The sequence below is a fragment of the Oryx dammah genome, unplaced genomic scaffold (genome assembly GCF_014754425.2).
Source record: "Oryx dammah isolate SB20612 unplaced genomic scaffold, SCBI_Odam_1.1 HiC_scaffold_22, whole genome shotgun sequence".
NCBI lineage: Eukaryota > Metazoa > Chordata > Mammalia > Artiodactyla > Bovidae > Oryx > Oryx dammah.
Window position 1 is genome coordinate 36,950,543 of NW_024070206.1, and position 20,028 is coordinate 36,970,570.

The following is a 20,028-nucleotide window of genomic DNA, read 5'->3' on the forward strand; positions in this document are numbered from 1 at the left end:
GTCTCTCGACTGATTGCAATCACAAACCCCAGACAGAATGCATGGGGTAGGATTCTGAGGTCTCTGAAAAGCAAGTGGAAGCAGGCATATTAGGGGAGGGGACAAGAAGCTGGCGCAGCAAAACCCCAGAGTCTTCAAGCAGTCTGGCAGCAGTGGTGTCAGGAGCTGGGTGTGTCCCTAAGACTCTGAGGAGGTGAATCCTCTCTGACCAGTGAAGTGGTAGTCCCAAGAGGATGGGCAAAGCACTGTTGCTTTACAAAAAAAGTATTTATTTTACTGGAGTATAATTGCTTTACAATGTTGTCTTAGCCTCTGCTGTATAACAAAGTGAATCAGCTATACGTATACGTGTATCCCCTCCTTCTTGAGCCTCCCTCCCTCCCACCCGGCTAGGTCATCACAGAGCACTGAGCTGAGCTCCCTGGGCTACACAGCAGCTCCCCACTAGCTACGTATTGTATATATGACGGAGTATATATGTCAGTGCTATTCTCTCAATTCACCCCACCCCACTCCCACTCCACCCGCCCTCTCTCCACCCCGCCGCCGCCATGTCCCCAAGTCTGTTCTCTACCATAGCTTCTTTGCCTCTCTGTCCTCCTGAAATGCGGTCCTGGGCACAAATGCAACTGCAGAAAGTGCAGGGCAGAAAGGAAAAACACAGAGCTTTGACTTCTTGGCTAGAGGATTGGAAAGGGAGCACCAAGGAGCCAGAAAACGCTAGTAGAATCACAAAGAAAAGGGAGTTCAAGAGAGAAATTGCCCAAAGTTGTACAGGACTCCTGGGCTCGCCTCCAAGCTGCACATGGTTCTGACATTCAACAGCCTACCAAACACCTTGGGCATTAACTGCAGTGTAGACCAGTGCCCAGACCCAGACTGGCTACAGGGTGGGGCCCAAGAAAGTCAGACCCAATCAGCACTGCAAAAGGCTGGGAAAACTAAACTGACATTGGAACCATTGCCTTCTAGGCAGGTTGGAACTTGTAACCTAAACCTAACCTGTTGAATGAATGCTAACACAAAATAAAACACAAATCAATTTTCTGTTTAAAATTTAAACAAGACCTCAAGACTCTGAATTTCGTAACAGGATATTCAACATGTCCCACTTAAGAACCAAAATTACAGGGCATACAAACAACCAGGAAAATATTAACTTGAAAAAGACAGACACCAACCCAAATACTGGAATTATGAGACAAAGACTTTAAAGCTGCTGTTAAAACTGTGGTTTAAGAAGTAACAGTGAACACTCATGAAATGAAGAAATTAAAAGCTCTCTCTCCCAAATCTGAAAATACAAAGGAGCAAATGAAAATTTTAGAACTGGAAAATACAACAACTAAAATGAAATATTAACTGATGGAGTCTATACCAGGATAGAATTCATAGAGGAAAACATCATCTGTAGATAAATCAATAGAAATTATCCAATGGAAAGAAAAAAGACAAAAATCCCTGACCAGGTCCTCGGGATTCTACGAGAATATACCAAAAGGTCTAATATTTATGTTATCAGAGTCCCACAAGAAGAGAAAAAAGAGCACGTGCTGAAAAACAGGTTTGAAAAAATAATGGCTGAAAGCTTTGAAACCTGGTAGATACAAATGTACAGATTCAAAAATCTCAGCCAACAGCAGCCTGAACAAGCTCAGAGAAATCCAGGCTCTGACACACTATCAAACTGCTGAACATGGGAAAACAGAGCCAAAAATCCTGAAAGCAGAACCACTATAGTGGCCTGCTGCTAAGTCACTTCAGTCGCGTCTGACTCTGTGCGACCCCATGGACTGCGGCCCACCAGGCTCCTCCACCCATGGGATTTTCCAGGCAAGAGTACTGGAGTGGGGTGCCACTGCCTTCTCCTGCTGCCTGGGAAAACAATGAGACGACTGCTGACTTTTCATTAGGAACTGTGAAGGCCAGAAAGAAGTAGAACATTTTTCAAGTCCTGAAAGAATTGTCATCCAGTGAAAATAGGCTTAACAAATGAAAGTGATAAAGACGTTCTCAGATGAAGAAAAACTAAGGGAAAATTTGTTGGCCAGAAGATTTACTCAAAACAAAAAACAAAAACTGCTAAAGACAGTTCTTCAAACAAGAGAAATGGTACCAGAAAGAAGCATCAGTAATAAAGAAAAGCAATAGAAATGGTGAATATCAAAATATAATACACTATCCTTTTCCTCTTAATTCCCATAAAATATGTATGGTGGTTAAAAGCAAAAATTATAACAATGTCTTTCGGGATTTTCAGTGTACATGGGATACTAATGAAGCAGTGGGTAGAAGGATATTTAGAACATGAAATGCTTGTATTATAAAAGTAGAAAGGCCTGAAATCAGCAATCTATGCTTCAACCTTAACAACTAGAAAAAGCAGAGAGCGATAAACCCCAAGCAATCAGAAGGAAGGTAGTAAGAGCAGAAATTTTTAAAATGTTAAAAAGAGGAAATGAAAGCAGAAATCAATGAAATTAAAAACAGAAAAATAGAGAAAAAAATCAATCAAACCTAAAGCTTAGTTCTTGGGGGAAAAAAAAAAATCAATAAAATTGATAAATCTCTAGCCAGGCTGAAAAAGAACAAAAGAGAGAGAAAAAAAATTATCAACAACAGAGGAGTGGGGCTATCAATAAGACCTAGGAGGCATGAAAAGGAAAACAAAGTAGAACATAATTTACAGCTGTGAATTCAACAATATAGACAAAATGGAATAATTTCTCAAAAATCCAAACTACCAAAACTCACTGAAAGAAAAAAAAAAAAAAAAAAAACAACAGATAACCTATCAGTCTTCTTTCGAAGAAGTTAAAGTTGTAGTTAGAAAACCTTCCCCTAAAAGAAGTCTCAAAGGCCAAATCACTGCCAAATTTTACCGAACATTGAAAAAAAAATAACATCAATTCTACATCCCTTCTAGAAAACAGAGTTACTCCCAAACTCTTTCTGTGAAGTCAGAATTACTTTGACAACAGACAAAGACAGCTCAAGAAAAGAAAATTACATCAATATACCCCTTATATACCTCAAAAGGTAAAAATCCTCAACAAAATGTTAAATTAATAGTAATATACCATTTCCACCAGGAATTCATCTTGAGAGTTCAGGGCGAGATTAACATTTGAAGCCAACTAATGTAATTTACCACATTAATAAAATAAAAACATAATCCACACATGATCACTTTCAGTTATACAGAAAAAGCATTTCACAAAACACAACATCCACTCATGATAAAAAAAAAAACTTTCAGCAATGAAGAGAATCTCTCTAATTCGATAAAGGAAATTATAAAAAAAAAAATTCAAAGCTAACATCACACATCATGGTAAAAAGAATAAATTTTTCCCCCTAAGATTTGTCTATTTCCAACATAATATTGTTTACAACAGTTGCAATGAAAGAAAGAAAAACTTATGTATAAATCAAACAAACAGGTACAGGTATGTTTCTGTACACTGAAAACTAGAAAACCTTTGAAAGAAATCAAAAGATGTAAATAAATGGAGAGATAGCATGTTCATGGATGGGAAGACTCATTATACTCAGTAGTATCAATTCTCCCCAAAATGATTTACAGATTTAATACAACTTCAACCAAAATCCTGGCAGGAGTCTTACTGGTAAACACAGACAATCAGATTCTAATACTTATAGGGAAAGACAAAGGAACTAGAATAGTCAAAACAATTTGAATAAGACAAAGAAAGTCAGAGGACTCAAACTGGTTGATTTGAAGACTTACTATAATAAAGATGGTGTGGTATTTGTGAATGCACACACACAAAGATCAATGCAACAGAACAGAGAATCCAAAAATAGACCCACACAGATATGGTCAATTGGTTTTTGTTACTGAAAGTCAGTTTCTTACTGCTGGAAAAAGTTAAAAATAAGCAAAGGAGGAAGGCTAAAATGAACCTTGTACAAATCCAAGGTTATATAGTATGGGCCCTCCAGTTCATACATAGATAGAAACGTGTGTATACATGTGTTAGTTTACATACATATACTCCCTAACTTTGTCTGCAGAGAGGCCTACAAGCAGTGACACTCCAGGAGAATAAACATAACCTTTATTAAAAGGAACTGGGGCTCCTTGGAAAAGTGAAGCCTGAGGCAGGGAAAACAGAAAAAGAGCCTGGAACATCCTGTAGTGTCAGAAAGAAAGAAAGGGGGCTTTTAAAAAAGAGATGGAGGCACACTGAAGGACACAGAAACCGCCATGAGAACTCCCTGCGGCCAAAGCTGGAACAGTTTGAGCAACTAAGTAAATAATGATAATATTAAATTATAACCCAAAGGATAAAATTAATATCCATGCATTCATTCTGATATAAATAATGATAATAAGTAAACATGAGAAGACAAATCTTCCTTGTAGAAGAGTTCTAATTCAAAAATGTAGACTGAATGCATGAAAAAGAAAATCATTATTAGCAAACCCTGCAACATTTCTGCAGGCAAGATCCACAGATGAATGCTAAAATGAGTGGGCAAAAGTTAAGGAGAAACAGGACTTCCTTGGTGGTGCAGCGGATAAGAATCCACCTGCCAAGGCCAGGGCCACAGGTTTGATCCCTGGTCTGGGAAAATTCTACGTGCTGCAGAGCAACTAAAAGCCTGTGCGCTGCAACTACTGAGGCCCACGTGCCTAGAGTCTGTGCTCCACAACAAGAGAAGCCATTGCAATGAGAAGTCTGTACTCCACAACCAAAAGCAGCCCCCTCTCCCAGCAACTAGAGAAAGTTCACACAAAGCAGCAAAGACCCAGTGCAGCCAAAAAAAAGTTATTAAAAAAAAGTTGAGGAACCCTTGATGAGGGTGAAAGAAGGGAGTCAAAAAGCTAAGATTCAACATACATAATACTAAGATCATGGCATCCAGTCCCGTTACATGCGTGTGTGCTAAGTCACTTCAGTCATGTCCGGATCTTTGCAACGCTATGGACTATAGCCCATGAGGCTCACCTGTGCATAGGATTCTCCAGGCAAGAATACTGGAGTGGGTTGCTGTGCCCTCCTCCAGGGGATCTTCCTGACCCAGGGATCGAACCTGTGTCTCTTAGGTCTCCTGCACTGGGAGGCGGATTTTTTTTTACCACTAGTGCCACCTGGGAAGCCCCCGATCCCATCACTCCATGGCAAACAGAAGGGGAAAAAGTGGAAGCACTGACAAATTTTATTTTCTTGGTCTGCAAAATCACTGCTGAAGATGACTGAAGCCACAAAACTAAAAGAAGCTTGCTCCTTGGAAGAAAAGCAATGACAAATCTAGACAGTGTATTAAAAAGCGGAGACATCACTTTGCTGACAAAAGTCCTATAGTCAAAGCTATGGTTTTTCCAGTCATCATGTGCAGATGTGAGAGCTGGACCATAAAGAAGGCTGAGCACCAAGAATAGATGCCTTTCGAATTGCTGTGGTAGAGGAGGCTCTTGAGAGTCCAGCAAGGAGATCAAATCAGTCAATCCTAAAGGAAATCAATCAGTCCTAAAGGAAATATTCATTGGAAGGACTGATGCTGAAGACCCAATACTTTGGCCACGTGATGTGAAGAGCCAACTCATTGTAAAAGACCTTGATGCTGGGAAAGACTGAAGGCAAAAGGAAAAGGCAGCAGCAGAGGGTGAGATGGTTAGACAGCATCACCAACTCAATGGACATGAACTTGAGCAAACTCGGAGAGAGCACAGAGGACAGGGAAGCCTGGGTGTTGCAGTCCATGGGGTCGCAAAGAGTCAGACATGACTCAACAACTGAATAGCAACAACTACGATTTTTAGGGAAAGATGAGTTAAGGGGATATGGGAACTCATTATACTAGTTTTGTAATTCCTGCAAATCTACAATTATTTCAGAATACAAAATTAAAAAGTAAAGCAAAAGTTTTCTAACATTATTAAACTGGTTTTTTGAAAACTAGGCCATTTTTGTCTTCAGAAACATTATACCTGGTGGGTAGGTTTACAGAATATGCCACAGACTATTTAACCAATAATGTGGGATTATTTTCTTAACAGGAGAAATCAATGTAGAAATCAATGGCAGTAATTAAACAAAAATAACGACATAAAATAAAAACTTGGTTTTTTAAAACTGTTATTACACGAGGAAAAGCAAGTAGTCTTTGAAAAGGAGAAAGATGCTACTTACTTCATGAAATTAAGAGTCACTATGCCTAATTAGGAAAAGGAGTACGTCAAGGCTGTATATTGTCACCCTGCTTATTTAACTTCTATGCAGTGTACATCATGAGAAACGCTGCGCTGGAACAAGCACAAGCTGGAATCAAGACTGCTGGGAGAAACAGCAATAACCTCAGATATGCAGATGATACCACGCTTATGGCAGAAAGGGATGAGGAACTAACTAAACAGCCTCTTGATGAGGGTGGAAAAGGAGAGTGAAAAAGTTGGCTTAAAGCTCAACATTCAGAAAACGAAGATCATGGCATCTGGTCCCATCATTTCATGGGAAATAGATGGGGAAACAGTGGAAACAGTGGCAGACTATTTTTGGGGGCTCCAAAATCACTGCAGATGGTGATAGCAGCCATGAAATTAAAAGACGCTTACTTCTTGGATGGAAAGTTCTGACCAATCTACATAGCATATTCAAAAGCAGAGACATTACTTTGCAAACAAAGGTCTGTCTAGTCAAGGCTATGGTTTTTACAGTGGTCATGTATGGATGTGAGAGTTGGACTGTGAAGAAGGCTGAGCGCTGAAGAATTGATGCTTTTGAACTGTGGTGTTGGAGAAGACTCTTGAGAGTCCCTTGGACTGCAAGGAGATCCAACCAGTCCATTCTGAAGGAGATCAGCCCTGGGATTTCTTTGGAAGGAATGATGCTAAAGCTGAAACTCCAGTACTTTGTCCACCTCATGTGAAGAGTTGACTCATTGGAAAAGATTCTGATGCTGGGAGGGATTGGGGGCAGGAGGAGAAGGGGACGACAGAGGATGAGATGGCTGGATGGCATCACGGACTTGATGGACGTGAGTCTGAGTGAACTCCGGGAGCTGGTGATGGACAGGGAGGCCTGGTGTGCTGTGATTCATGGGGTCTGGTCGCAAAGAGTCGGACACAACTGAGCGACTGAACTGAACTGAACTGAAGCCTAATTTCACAAAGGAACATGAAAAAAGGTGAAGGGTGAAAGGTGTGAGGAATACTCAGGTTTGAATTCCTGGAGTGTGCCAGGAGCGGTTTTAGGTCTTTTCCTACAGGATCTTAACTAATCTTTATTACCTTTGAAGGAAGTATTGCTAGCCCTGTTTTACAAGTAAAAACATCATCACTGAGGTCTCACAGCTAGTTAAGCAGCAGAACTGAGCTTCCATCTTAGGTCTGAATAATATCCACGTTTCTTTCTCTGTATTTACTGCCTTTTTAAGAAAACTGAGTCATTCTCCTCAGATAAAGGGCACAACTTCAGAAGCTGAGAAGAACAGAGAAAGGCACCAAAGGGAGTGAGTGTGATAAGGGAGGAAAGAAAGAAAGAAGGCAGAACTAATTAAGTAGTCAAATGATAAAGCAAAGTGCTGGTGGAAGAGGTTTAGATTTGTGTTCTCCACGCAAGAATTTCAGGGTGGGGGGTGGGGGCTGGGGAGGGATGTATTAATAAGAGCTGCTGTGCAGAACTAGCCCCCACCAGAGCTGTTCTCTTGAGAGCCTCGAAAGGTCAAGGAAGTTACAGAACAACACAGAACACAGCCACCGCAGCCTTCCACTGTGGTCCTCACTGTAGCTCTGCCTTACTACTCATTTATTTTTTTTTTAATTTTCACTTTACAATTCTGTATTGGTTTTGGCATACATTGACATGAATCCACCTACTACTCATTTAGATGAACGTGTGTAAAGCTGTCAGTGTTTTAAACCCAGTGATTCACAAGCAAGAAAATTAACTATTACATGAAAAGGACTTATATTTATCTACATCTTTCTAATGTAAAAGAAACACTCCAAGCTAACCGCTGGAACATAAATTCTGAGTACAAACAAGGCCTCTTTTTGTAGCCAATTATCAATGTCCTCTCTTATTCAACCTGATGAAGCTGCTTAAGCCAGATGTCATTTCTGTAACTTCAAGCAGCCTCATTATCAGGACCACTTACATGCATCCCACTATTCATTCCAAGAGTTTGTCTTGAATTCTATTTCTAAATTAAAACAAAGCAGGGTAATATTTCAAGAAAAATACATTATCCTGATTAGATTTAAAACTAAAAAGAAAACCTCAAGTATAAGAGGTTTATTTATTCTGAAAATGTAATTGTGAGGTACTGAGGGGGCAGAGATTTCAAAGACAGACAGATTCAAATCCGAGCTCCCTCACTGACTTTAGAAGTTACCATGGAATTAATGGAGAAATGCCACGTCTAGCTGTCGATCCTGCCTCTGCAACACAGGGAGCCCTTCCTATACGGGTTAAGACAAAGTCACAGTATCACATGGCTCTTCCTGTCACACATGGATTTTAAGCCATTATAATGATACAGGATAATTACAATGACAAAAGGGACAGCTGGGAAACAAACAAGTTTAACCAAAGTAATGTGTTATGGTTAAAATAGCACCAGACAGAGCCGGAGACATGGGTTTCAGTTCTATTTCCACCATTACTCAGCCAGGGACCTGGAGACAAGACGTAACCTCCAGCTCTTGCCTCCTCCCATGACATCATACGATGGGGACAAGGTGGGACTATCCTGGAGCTTCCTTCTAGCCCCTGGATTTTGTTACCGGGGACTTGATAAAGAGCTAAAGAGCTGAGTGAGACCACGTGTAAAGGGATGAATATTGTCTGCCATTAGTCCTATATGGAAAGGAAGGAGGTGAAGGCAACTCTAGCCTTTACAATCGTTCAACACATGATCCCAAGCTCTCTGGTGTCTAAAACTCCACAACCGGAGATGCTGGTAGAAGCTGACTTTCTAGACTGTTTAGAGGTAAAGAAGAAAGTGAAAGCCGGGGATGATGAACATCAAGGATGACGATTACCTCTTGAAACAGGCTACCAGGCTGAATGACCCTGAGGCCAAGGCCATCCTGCCTTCAGATACAGGGACAGAATTACCTACCGACAGACAGAAATGAGGGGGTTTTCAAACATCAGAAAATGGGACTAAAAATGAGCCTTTAGTCACTGTGTCTACTTTCTTTTTAAAATTCCAATACAAATAATTCAAACAGGTGTTTTAAAGAATGTTTCAGTTTTAACTTACTTGGAAAAGGGTTTTTATTCCATCCCTGTGCTCTTTATGGAGCACCTGATGTAAAGAACTGATTCACTGGAAAAGACCCAAATGCTGGGAAAGATTGAAGGCAGGAGGAGAAGCAGATGATAGAGGATGAGATGGTTGGATGGCAACACCGACTTGATGGACATGAGTTTGAGCAAGCTCCAGAAGTTGGTGATGGACAGGGAAGCCTGGCGTGTAATTGTGAGGTACTGTGCAGTCCATGGGGTTGCAAAGAGTCGGACACAACTGAGCAACTGAACTGAACTGTGCTCTTTACATCATTAAACCAAGCAAATTGAGCTTACCTTTATGCAATGTTTATTACCCTCATGTTTCATCCAAAGTGAATTGGACTAGTCTCTTCACAACGGTGAATTGATAGCCAATAGCTCAGAATAGGGGCTTCCCAAGTGCTGCTAGTGTCAAGAGTCTGTCTGCCAACACAGGAGAAGCAAGAGATTCGGGTTTGATCCCAGGGCTGGGAAGATTTCCTGGAGAAGGAAGTGGCAACTCACCCTAGTATTCTTGCCTGGAGAATCCCATGGACAGAAGACCCTGGCAAGATACAGTCTATGGGGCTACAAAGAGTCAGACATGACTGAGCGACCGAGCACACACACAGCTCAGAACAGCCAAAATCTACTCTAAAGCCTAGAATAAAAACAATAAATTGAACTACTGTTCCCACCAAAAACACGAGACACTAAACATGTACAGTGGGCCGCCCCCCCCCATTTCTATATTCTTTCTTTTTCACTTGGAAAGGAATGAACTTCAGCTGCCATTTCAACTCTCAGCGAAAAATAGGAAAGGGAGAAGGCCTACAACGTACAACTAAATAAGAGACAAAAATAAACATGCTTTATCTGGCAGAGAAAGTCTGTTTGCTCTGGTCTAACCCTCGGCTCACAAGCAAACTAGCAGCCTTGGGACAGCCACCAGCCCTGTGAATTTATGGCTTCGATCCATGAACTTCCTTCCACAAGGTCTTGCTAAGCCCTCACACTTTCCTCACCTTGGCGGCGTGCCTGGTTCCCATGATGACAGCTAGCACTTCTCCACACGGCCCCTCGGCCCTGGAGGCAGCTGAACCCCTTATCAGCCTGACCCTTCCCCTCAGGGAGCTATGAATCTCACAAACTGTGCTGAGAAAGGGGGAGGTCAGAAGCAGAAGACAGACCCCATTCTCTCCTGACCCTGGAACTACAGAGTGTCAAGAACAAAAGCTTGTCAAGTCCTCATCCTGAAAAATGACACTGAAACACGAAAACCAGGAACTGACTTTGGCTGATTTATAAGTTTATGATGGAACTTAACTTTTACTTTTATCTTTATCTCTGGGCACTTACCTAACTGCTGAATCTCAGTTTTCTTATCTGTAAGATGAAAACTGTAACAATACTACCTCCCAAGGCTGTTTTGATGGTTGCCAAAAAAGATTTAAAAATGATTATTATTGAAATAAGCATTGATCTTCTCAAGGCGAATAACTTGGGGGCCTCATATCCCCCATGCAAGAGTTTCAGGGTTGGAGGATCGAAAGAGAAGCAGGACATTGTCTTCTGCCCCCGCCCCGATGAGTAAGAGTGACTCATTTCAATAAGGACTCTTGGTGGGAAGCATGAATGGTTTCGAAAAGGTCCCCATGTGATCCCTGGTCCCATCCTCACCCCTGCTTTAGACAAAGGTGGGATGTCTAATTGTGACTGAGTTTTACTGACTTTACTGGGCTAGCACTATTATTTGAAAGATTAAGAGCTGAAGCTGTAACACTGCAGAGGGTTCTCACAACCACTCTCTGGAGTAAGTACCAGCTTCTCTATTAGACAGAACAAAACTCAGATGGGAAGCCTTGCCAGCCACTGGAAGGCAGGTTATTGAATTCCCAAGCCCATTTGCTTTGCTCTGTATTCACAACTGGCTTCCCAGGTGGCTCAGTGGTAAAAAATCTGCCTGCCGATGCAGGAGGTGCAGGTTTGATTCCTGGGTCCGGAAGGTCCCCTGGAGAAGGGAATGGCAACCCACTCTGGTGTTTTTGCCTGGAGAATCCCATGGACAGAGGAACCTGGTGGGCTACAGTCCACGGGGTTGTAAAACAGTGGACATGACTGAGAACACACACTGGTGGAGGGGGGCGGGGATTAGTTACAACTTCTGTATTTAACATGAGGAGTTGTAAAGACACGAAGTTGAGTTCTCCACCCTCCCACCCCCTGCCCAAAGAACACGGCGGAAGAAGGTGGAAGTACGGGAGTAATTGAGCCTTGGTTCTGCTCCAGTCTGACTGCAGATAAGCATGGAACTGGCTCGCCCATCAAGCACCCAAAGCGGAAATCTGTAAAGGAGAAAGCCCATGACTGCTTAGGTAAAAGTATGTCTGATAGGAATGCTTCGGAAGATTTCTCCAGTCCTATAAAAGCTCCACAACTGAAGAAGGCTCAGCAGATTTACGTCCTGTGAGTTAGGCCTGATTCTGGGCCACTTCTGGACCAAGAGATATTGAAGCAGCAATGGTTTAAATGCACTACAGAAATTAATTCACTACAGCAAACGATCTAAGGTGGAAACTATCCTTTTTTTTTGGATCAAGAAAATGGGGCACAGAGTAGTACCTTGCTGAAGCTCACACAGCTTCCATGTCACTATAATGGGCTTCTGGCACTTCTCCACATCATGAGACATTCTAGCTTCAGATCCCAGGACTGCTGCTATTTCCTATTAAACTGTCCAGAGTGAATTCACCAACCAGCCATACGTAACACTGGAAATAGTACACTGCCTGTTTCCTTGTTATCATTACTCATAGTTAGCATAAGCACATTCTGGAGATAAAATGATGAACTCCAGTAAAGGTGATGAAGTTAAGAAGTCTGGGCTTTTGATTTGTTTTCTCCCTCTAACATTACAACACCACATTTTGACTCTACCCTGCATCTCCAAACTTGGCCTGCATCTCACCATCACTGCTGCCTAGGTGGCGGTTCTGATGTCTTCTCATTTCCTGTGCATACACGCATTAGAAGCTGTAGTTTCGGAGATCCTAGAGACAACAGTAGAGCATTCCTAAGAGATGATGCCTCAACAATGCTCTCGACTACACAGAGGCCCGTCCTGTGTGGGAAAGCACAGACATCTACAGCTGAGTGGCAAAATGAGGCTAAAGAGTTCCGCTCAGAATGTAAAGAAGACTGAGAAATACCCTAATTTGTGTCGCGTATATTTCCTTGTTTCTATGGCCCAAGAATTAAAAAATCTATAAGTAATCTCAAAGAGGATAACTTACTCTTTACTTACTTTATACAAGTATATACAAGTGTGTGTGTGTGTGTGTGTGTGTGTAGTATATATATATATATAAAGTATATACTTTATACAAGTATAAAGTAAAGTTGTTGGTGATAAACAGCACTGTTTCAGCTTATTTGGCATGTGTTTTCTTAGCTATATATATAATGCTGCCATTTAGTTGATAATTTTGTAAGATTCAATGAAATACAGAATCAGAATCATAACTAGCAGAAGCTGTCTTCACTGGTGGTCCAGTGGCTAAGACTTCCCCTTCCAATGCAGTTGGTATGGGTTCGATCCCTGGTGGGGAAGCTAAGATCCCACATGCCGTGGAGCCAAAAAACCAAAACATAAAACAGAGGCAATATTGTAATAAATGCAATAAAGGCTTTAAAATTGGTCCACATCAGAAGCTGTTTCAGAGACCTAAAGAGACATTAGCATCCCAGTTCCTACAGGATCTCTGAAAGAGAAAAAGATCCTCTGAGGAAGCCTAGAGGTGCAGAAGCAAGTCTTCAGGTAACATGCATTTTGCTGTTTAGTTGCTAAGTCATATCTGTCTCTTTTGCGACTCCATGAACTATAGTCCACCAGGTTTTGCTGTCCGTGGGATTTCCCAGACAAGAATACTGGAGTAAATATACAGAAAGTAGTACCTACTGTACGGAGAAGGCAACAGCACCCCACTCCAGTGGGGTGCATCTACTGTAACTAGAAAGATTTTAAAAATTTCCCCCAAAGTTCACAAGAGTTTGGGGTCTGGCAGCCAACCCCATGGACAACCATGATTCCCCATTCTTGGTCAGGTGGGGATAACAGCGTTTCATTCTGTGCTGCTGCTGCTGCTGCTAAGTCACTTTAGTCGTGTCTGACTCTGTGCGAGCCCATAGACGGCAGCCCATCTGGCTCCCCCGTCCCTGGGATTCTCCAGGCAAGAACACTGGAGTGGGTTGCCATTTCCTCCTCCAATGCATGAAAGTGAAGCCACTCAGTCGTGTCCAACTCTTAGCGACCCCATGGACTGCTCTCCTGTCCACAGGATTTTCCAGGCAAGAGTACTGGAGTGGGATGCCATTGCCTTCTCCATGCTGCTGCTATGAGGATTAAATAACCCAACTAAGGAAACAAAAACACACTACTTGTTACAGAATAAACACTTAATACATGTTAGCTGTGGCCAATAATCACCAGTCAAAAATATACAGCTTTTCAAAAAAAAAAAAAAACGGAAGAACCAGAGGAGGAAAGCTGCTGCCTTGACCTGGACTTCTTCTGCGGTCGTGTTCTCTATCTAGTGACTGCTCACTGGGAAGCCCCAGTGGCTCAATGGTAAAGGACCCGCCTGCCAAGGCAGGAGATGCAGAGACTTGGGTTCCATCCCCGAGTCGGGAAGATCCCCTGGAGAAGAAAATGGCTACCCACTCCAGTATTCTTGCCTGGAGAATTCCATGGACAGAGGAGGCTGCCGGGCTATAGTGCATGAGGTCACAGAGAGTTGGACACAACTGAGGACGTGCACACACACATGCACGCGCACACACAGACACACACACAGACACACACACTTGTTTTCTGGACAGAGGCCTTTCCTCATATCCGGAAACAAAAGCAGCCCCTACTGCTGCTTTATCTCTCCAGTTCTGTAATCAGCCCCAAATCTGAATAGGTTCCTTCTTCGGACACAGGCCAACCCACATGGTAATCTCTCCTTACACAGCCCACCCTCCTGACCTCGCAGACAAAGAAAAGTGCTCTGAGAGTCCTTTGGAGACGACAATGCACCAATATTTTCGCTTGCATTCCAAAATACAGCAAACTTCCTGTCCCAGCTGCCGCCTACCAAGTTCCTCGGAAAGATCGCTGTCACAGCGCTGGGGGCAGGTCACCAGCCAGCCCCAGAAGGCCGCCCCATGAGGCTGAACCCTGCTTCCATCCATGAACCCTGCTTCCATCCATGTCCATGGCAGGTGCAAACTGATTTCTTTTTGAAGAAGAAACCCCTCTGAAGTGGCTAGAAGTAGCTTTGCCAACTACTAAACTAAGTTCCTGAACTGCTACATGAAAACCATTATTGATCTACTGTTTAAAAATATAAAAAGCAGTACTGAAAATCTGTTGTTCTATTTAATAGTGCTAAGTAAACTCTTGTGGCTTTATATAAGGCCTGTTACCCTTTATATCACAATGACAGAATTTACTGGATAATTCTCAGTTTTGATATTCATCACCATAAAGTATGAAGCTAAGATATTTATTGCAAAATAATTTTTAACAACATGAAAAGCAAAGTATAACAAAACAATAACTAAAGAATAGAAATGAATTTATGTGAATTCAGTACGAAAATTCCATTACTTTTCAGTCAACGTGTGATATTTCAGGGTAATGGAAGCTCTTTGAAATATAAAGTACATTTAAAGAGAGATTGACACCCTTACATTTAAAACAGTGTTTACAAAAAGAGTGGTATCGCTGTGTGAATTAGGCATATTATAGAACTAAAAAACCTCCTGTTTCAGTGAAAAATAAAAATAATCAATGACTTTACAAGAAAAATGTGTAGCGTGTTATTTGAAGAATATACTGTGAAGTTTCCCAAACTCGGCTTTGATTTGGATGTAAATTTTCAGCGCTACAACATGGGATATGGCGGTTTTCAAGTCACCTGCATGTTTTAAGCTTTTTGTCCTCTACTCAGTAGCTTTGTTCATTGTGCAGATAAGAGACTGATGCAAAGAGAGATGCTTTCATTGAAAGATCCCAAACAAATGTTCTCAGAAAATGAAGACATTGTCCTAGAACAGAGACCAACTGTTCAGGTTAACAGAGCAAGAGTCTTCAGTACTACACTGACTTGTATTTGCTACTGTAAAAGAGAACATGTGTATTCTTCAGCTCACAATAGTGTTAGGTTAAAAAAAAAGTTGAAATTAATCACTGTATGTCATTAAGTAGATTCCCTCAAAAGACCAAACATAAGACCCAGAAGGGTGAAAACAAGCATTTTTCTTAAAACTTTTCATGTAACTTCATATGAACTGAAACATTAGAAAGATTAATAATTTAAAGATAAAATAGCTGGGAAGCACAAAAAAAGTCATCACTTAGAAGTAATGTATTAAAAAACAACTAAAACTGGATCAACTCAATAGACCTGAATGTAAAAGCTAAAACTATTGAACTTTTAAAAGAACACAATAGAAGAAAGGCAAGATGACTCTTCTTCCTGCCAGACTGAGTTGGTGTAGTGTATTCTTGATTATCAAAATACTCATAGCTTTGGGACTTTGAAATGGTAAATATTCATGATGTGTGAAACAGCATGATACATAACTGTAGGATCTTAATTACATAAAAATTAATGCTTAGCTGTGAAAATACACAAATGAAACCTACAAGAACATGTCAAATGGTAAACTGCTTGTGATTATGGATGACTTTGTTTTTTATTTCTTGCGTTTTTGGTTTCCTATTATGCACATGTTAACATTTAAAAAATAAATGTTATTTTAAAAACCTTAAAAAAAGAATATAATAGGAATAAATTATTTGTGCCTTTGGATTAAGCAATGGTTTCTTACACATAACACAAAAGTGTATGACAATAAAAAACAGATAAACTGGAAATTATCAGAATTTCAAACTTTTGTGCTTCCCAAAACACCATCAAGAAAGTGAGAAGATAACCCACAAAATGGGAGGAAATATTTGCAAAACATATATCTGATAAAGAGCATGCATCCAGAATACATAGATTGCTTGTAATTCAACAAGGAAACAAATGACCCAATTTAAAAATGGGCAAAGAATTGAACAGTCATCTCTCCAAAGAAGATACACAAGTGGACAAGCACATGAAAAGATGCTAAACATCATTAATCATTAGGGAAATGCAAATCAAAACCACAGTGAGGCAGCACTTCACACTCTAGAATGGCTATAAACAAAAAGACAACAATGATGTGCAGAAATTAGAACCTTCGTACATTCTTGGTGGGAATGTAAAATGGTGCAGACATTTTGGAAAAGAGTCTGGCAGTTCCTCCACTGATAAAACACAGAGTTCCTATATGACCCACCAATTCTACTCCGAGGCATACACATGTCCAAGAGAAATGAAAACATATGTCCACACAAAAGACCATATTTGAAAGTCCATTCAGCAGCACTCATAAGAGCCAAAAGTGGAAACAGCCCAAACGTCCAGCAACTGATGAACCGATACATAAAATGGGACAGATCCATACAGTGGACTATTTATTCAGCCATAAAAAGGAATGAAGTGCCGATATGGTACATCACAGATGAAACTTAAAAACATGATGCTATCTGTGTGAAAGAAGCCAGTCACAAAGGGCCACATACTGCATGATTCTACTTAGACAAAATGTCCAGGACAGACAAATCCTGACAAAGTAGACTGGTAGTTTCCAGAAGCAAGGGAAAGGGTGAAAAGTGACTGCTACTGGGTCTGAAGTTTCTTCTGGCAGCAACAAAAATAGTGGTGACAGCTATACAACTTCTGGAATATACCAAAGACCCCTGAACTGAACACTTTAAAAGAGTAAAGTTCATGGTTTGTGACTTATTCCTCAATAAAGCTGTTACTGGGGCTTCGCAGGTGGTGCTAGTGGTAAAGAATCCACCTGCCAACGTAGGAGACGTAAGAGAACCGGGTTCCATCCTTGGGATTCACTGGAGGAGGGCATGGCACCCCACTCCAGTAGTCTTGCCTGGAGAATCCCAGGGACAGAGGAGCCAGACACAACTGACTCCACTTAGCATCAGTTCAGTTCAGTCGCTCAGTCATGTCCGACTCTTTGCGACCCCAGGAATTGCAGCACACAAGGCCTCCCTGTCCATCACCAACTCTGGAGTTCACTCAAGACTCACGTCCGTTGAGTCAGTGACGCCATCCAGCCATCTTGTCCTCTGTCGTCCCCTTCTCCTCCTGCCCCCAATCCCTCCCAGCATCAGGGTCTTTTCCAATGAGTCAACTCTTTGCATGAGGTGGCCAAAGTACTGGAGTTTCAGCTTCAGCATCATTCCTTCCAAAGAACATCCAGGACTGATCTCCTTTAGAATAGACTGGTTGGATCTCCTTGCAGTCCAAGGGACTCTCAAGAGTCTTCTCCAACACCATAGTTCAAAAGCATCAATTCTTCGGCGCTCAGCCTTCTTCACAGTCCAACTCTCACATCCATACATGACCACTGTAAAAACCATAGCCTTGACTAGACAGACCTTTGTTGGCAAAGTAATGTCTCTGCTTTTCAAGATGCTACCTAGGTTGGTCAGAACTTTTCTTCGAAGGAGTAAGTGTCTTTTAATTTCATGGCTACCGTCAACATCTGCAGTGATTTTGGAGCCCCCCAAAAATAAAGTCTGACACTGTTTCCACTGTTTTCCCATCTATTTCCCATAAAGTGATGGGACCACATGCCATGATCTTCGTTTTCTGAATGTTGAGCTTTAAGCCAACTTTTTCACTCTCCACTTTCACTTTCATCAAGAGGCTTTTTAGTTCCTCTTCACTTTCTGCCATAAGGGTGATGTCATCTGCATATCTGAGGTGACTGATATTTCTCCCGGCAATCTTCATTCCAGCTTGTGCTTCTTCCAGCCCAGCGTTTCTCATGATGTACTCTGCAGAGAAGTTAAATAAGCAGGGTGACAATACACAGCCTTGACATACTCCTTTTCCTATTTGGAACCAGTTTGTTGTTCCATGTCCAGCATAGCACAGCACAAAGCTGTTAGTTTTAAAAAGTTACCTACTCTGTGGAAATAGCATCGAGCTCAAGGATAGGGGTCCCAGGTCCTGCTCTGGTTATGAACCCAGGTTTGTTAAATGCCAGTTTTCCTGTGAGCCTTAGTTTGTGTGTCAACGGTTTGGCCTGGGCTAAGACAGAGGGCCCTATCCAGCTTCAAAGAGGTCATTGTACCATCATGCCAGATCTCAAAACATGGCAACAATCCTAGGGCACGTTTAGGAGTCACTAGAAATTTCACATTCTATCCCAGTTAAGGTACAGTCATTACGTGAGGGATAACTGTCAAGAGAGTAAATATTCCAAAAACAAAAGAGGATCAAAAAGGAACAGAAAAGCAGCGGAACCAAGCTGCCCCTGGAAACGCCAGCCACTCAACAGTGCTAGATGCCACCCCAGATCTTTCCAACCAGCCCTGATGAATTAAGCTCCCACTGTGCAAGGGAAAAACCTCTCTATGTCTCTTTTCTAAGGACTGGTTCAGAAAATTCTACACTGAATGATTATGTGCTTGTAGCACAAACATTTAAAAGGGTAAAACTTTCAAAGATTAACAGGAGGCCACATCAGGTAAGAAAGGTAAAGGAAAACAGAGCAGCCCCCTTCGCTAGCTAATCCCTCTCTGTCCTTCAAGATTTAGCACAGGAAACAGTTCCTCCTAGAGGTATATATTCTGCCTCCCTTCGCAACCATCAACCTGGACCCAATGTCTGTATGTGATCCCAGAACACCTGAGCTCATGGATGGGAGCAAGTTAATACCTGAACTACATCTCACCTGCATGGCCAATCAGCAACTCAAGCTCAGCACATCCAGCCCCTGATGGCATCATGCAGTCTCTCCACTACCCACCCCAGGCTGCCATTTTTCCTAGTTTTGGAGAAGGGCATCACCATCTGTTGCTTTCAAACTATGATGCTGGAGAAGACTCTTGAGAGTCCATTGCACAGCAAGGAGATCAAACCCGTCAATCCTAAAAGAAATCAACCCTGAATATTCATTAGAAGGGCTGATGCTGAAGCTCCAATACTTTGGACTAACAGATGCTGGTGGGAAAATCTATATTCAGTAGGAAGAAGGGTGAATTATAGAATTGTTTTAAAAGATTTATAGCTTTCATTCAGGATCACACACACAAAAAGGCCAAAGAACTATTATAGATCTTTCAGAGTATCTTTTAGGAAGAGAAAAAATTTATGACCTACTGATAAGACAGTTCAAACTGTGGAAAATTCTTAAAGAGATGGGAATACCAGACCACCTTACCTGCCTCATGAGAAACTGTATGCAGGTCAAGAAATAACATTTAGAGTCTGACATGAAACAACAGACTGGTTCAAAACTGGGAAAGGAGTACATCAAGGCTGTATATTGTCTCCCTGCTTATTTAACTTCTATGCACAGAGTACATCATGCAAAATGCCAGCCTGGATGAATCACAAGCTGGAATCAAGATTGTCAGAAGAAATATCAACAATCTCAGATATGCAGATGATACCACTCTAATAGTAGAAAGTGAAGAGGAACTAAAGAGCCTCTTGATGATGTTGAAAGAAGAGAGTGAAAAAGCTGGCTTAAAACTCAGCATTCAAAATACTAAGATCAGAGCATCTGGTCTCATCACTCCATTGCAGACAGATGAGGAAAAAGTGGAAACAATGACAGATTTTCTTTTCTTGGGCTCCAAAATCGCTGCAGATGATGACTGCAGCCA

At 41.6% G+C, this 20,028-nt stretch overlaps 1 protein-coding gene across 2 annotated transcripts in view; it reads right to left on the reverse strand.

The window, feature by feature from the left end:
- Positions 1 to 20,028, reverse strand: part of GAREM1 (GRB2 associated regulator of MAPK1 subtype 1) — a 234,782-nt gene that overhangs the window by 186,870 nt on the left and 27,884 nt on the right. The window lies entirely within an intron of this gene.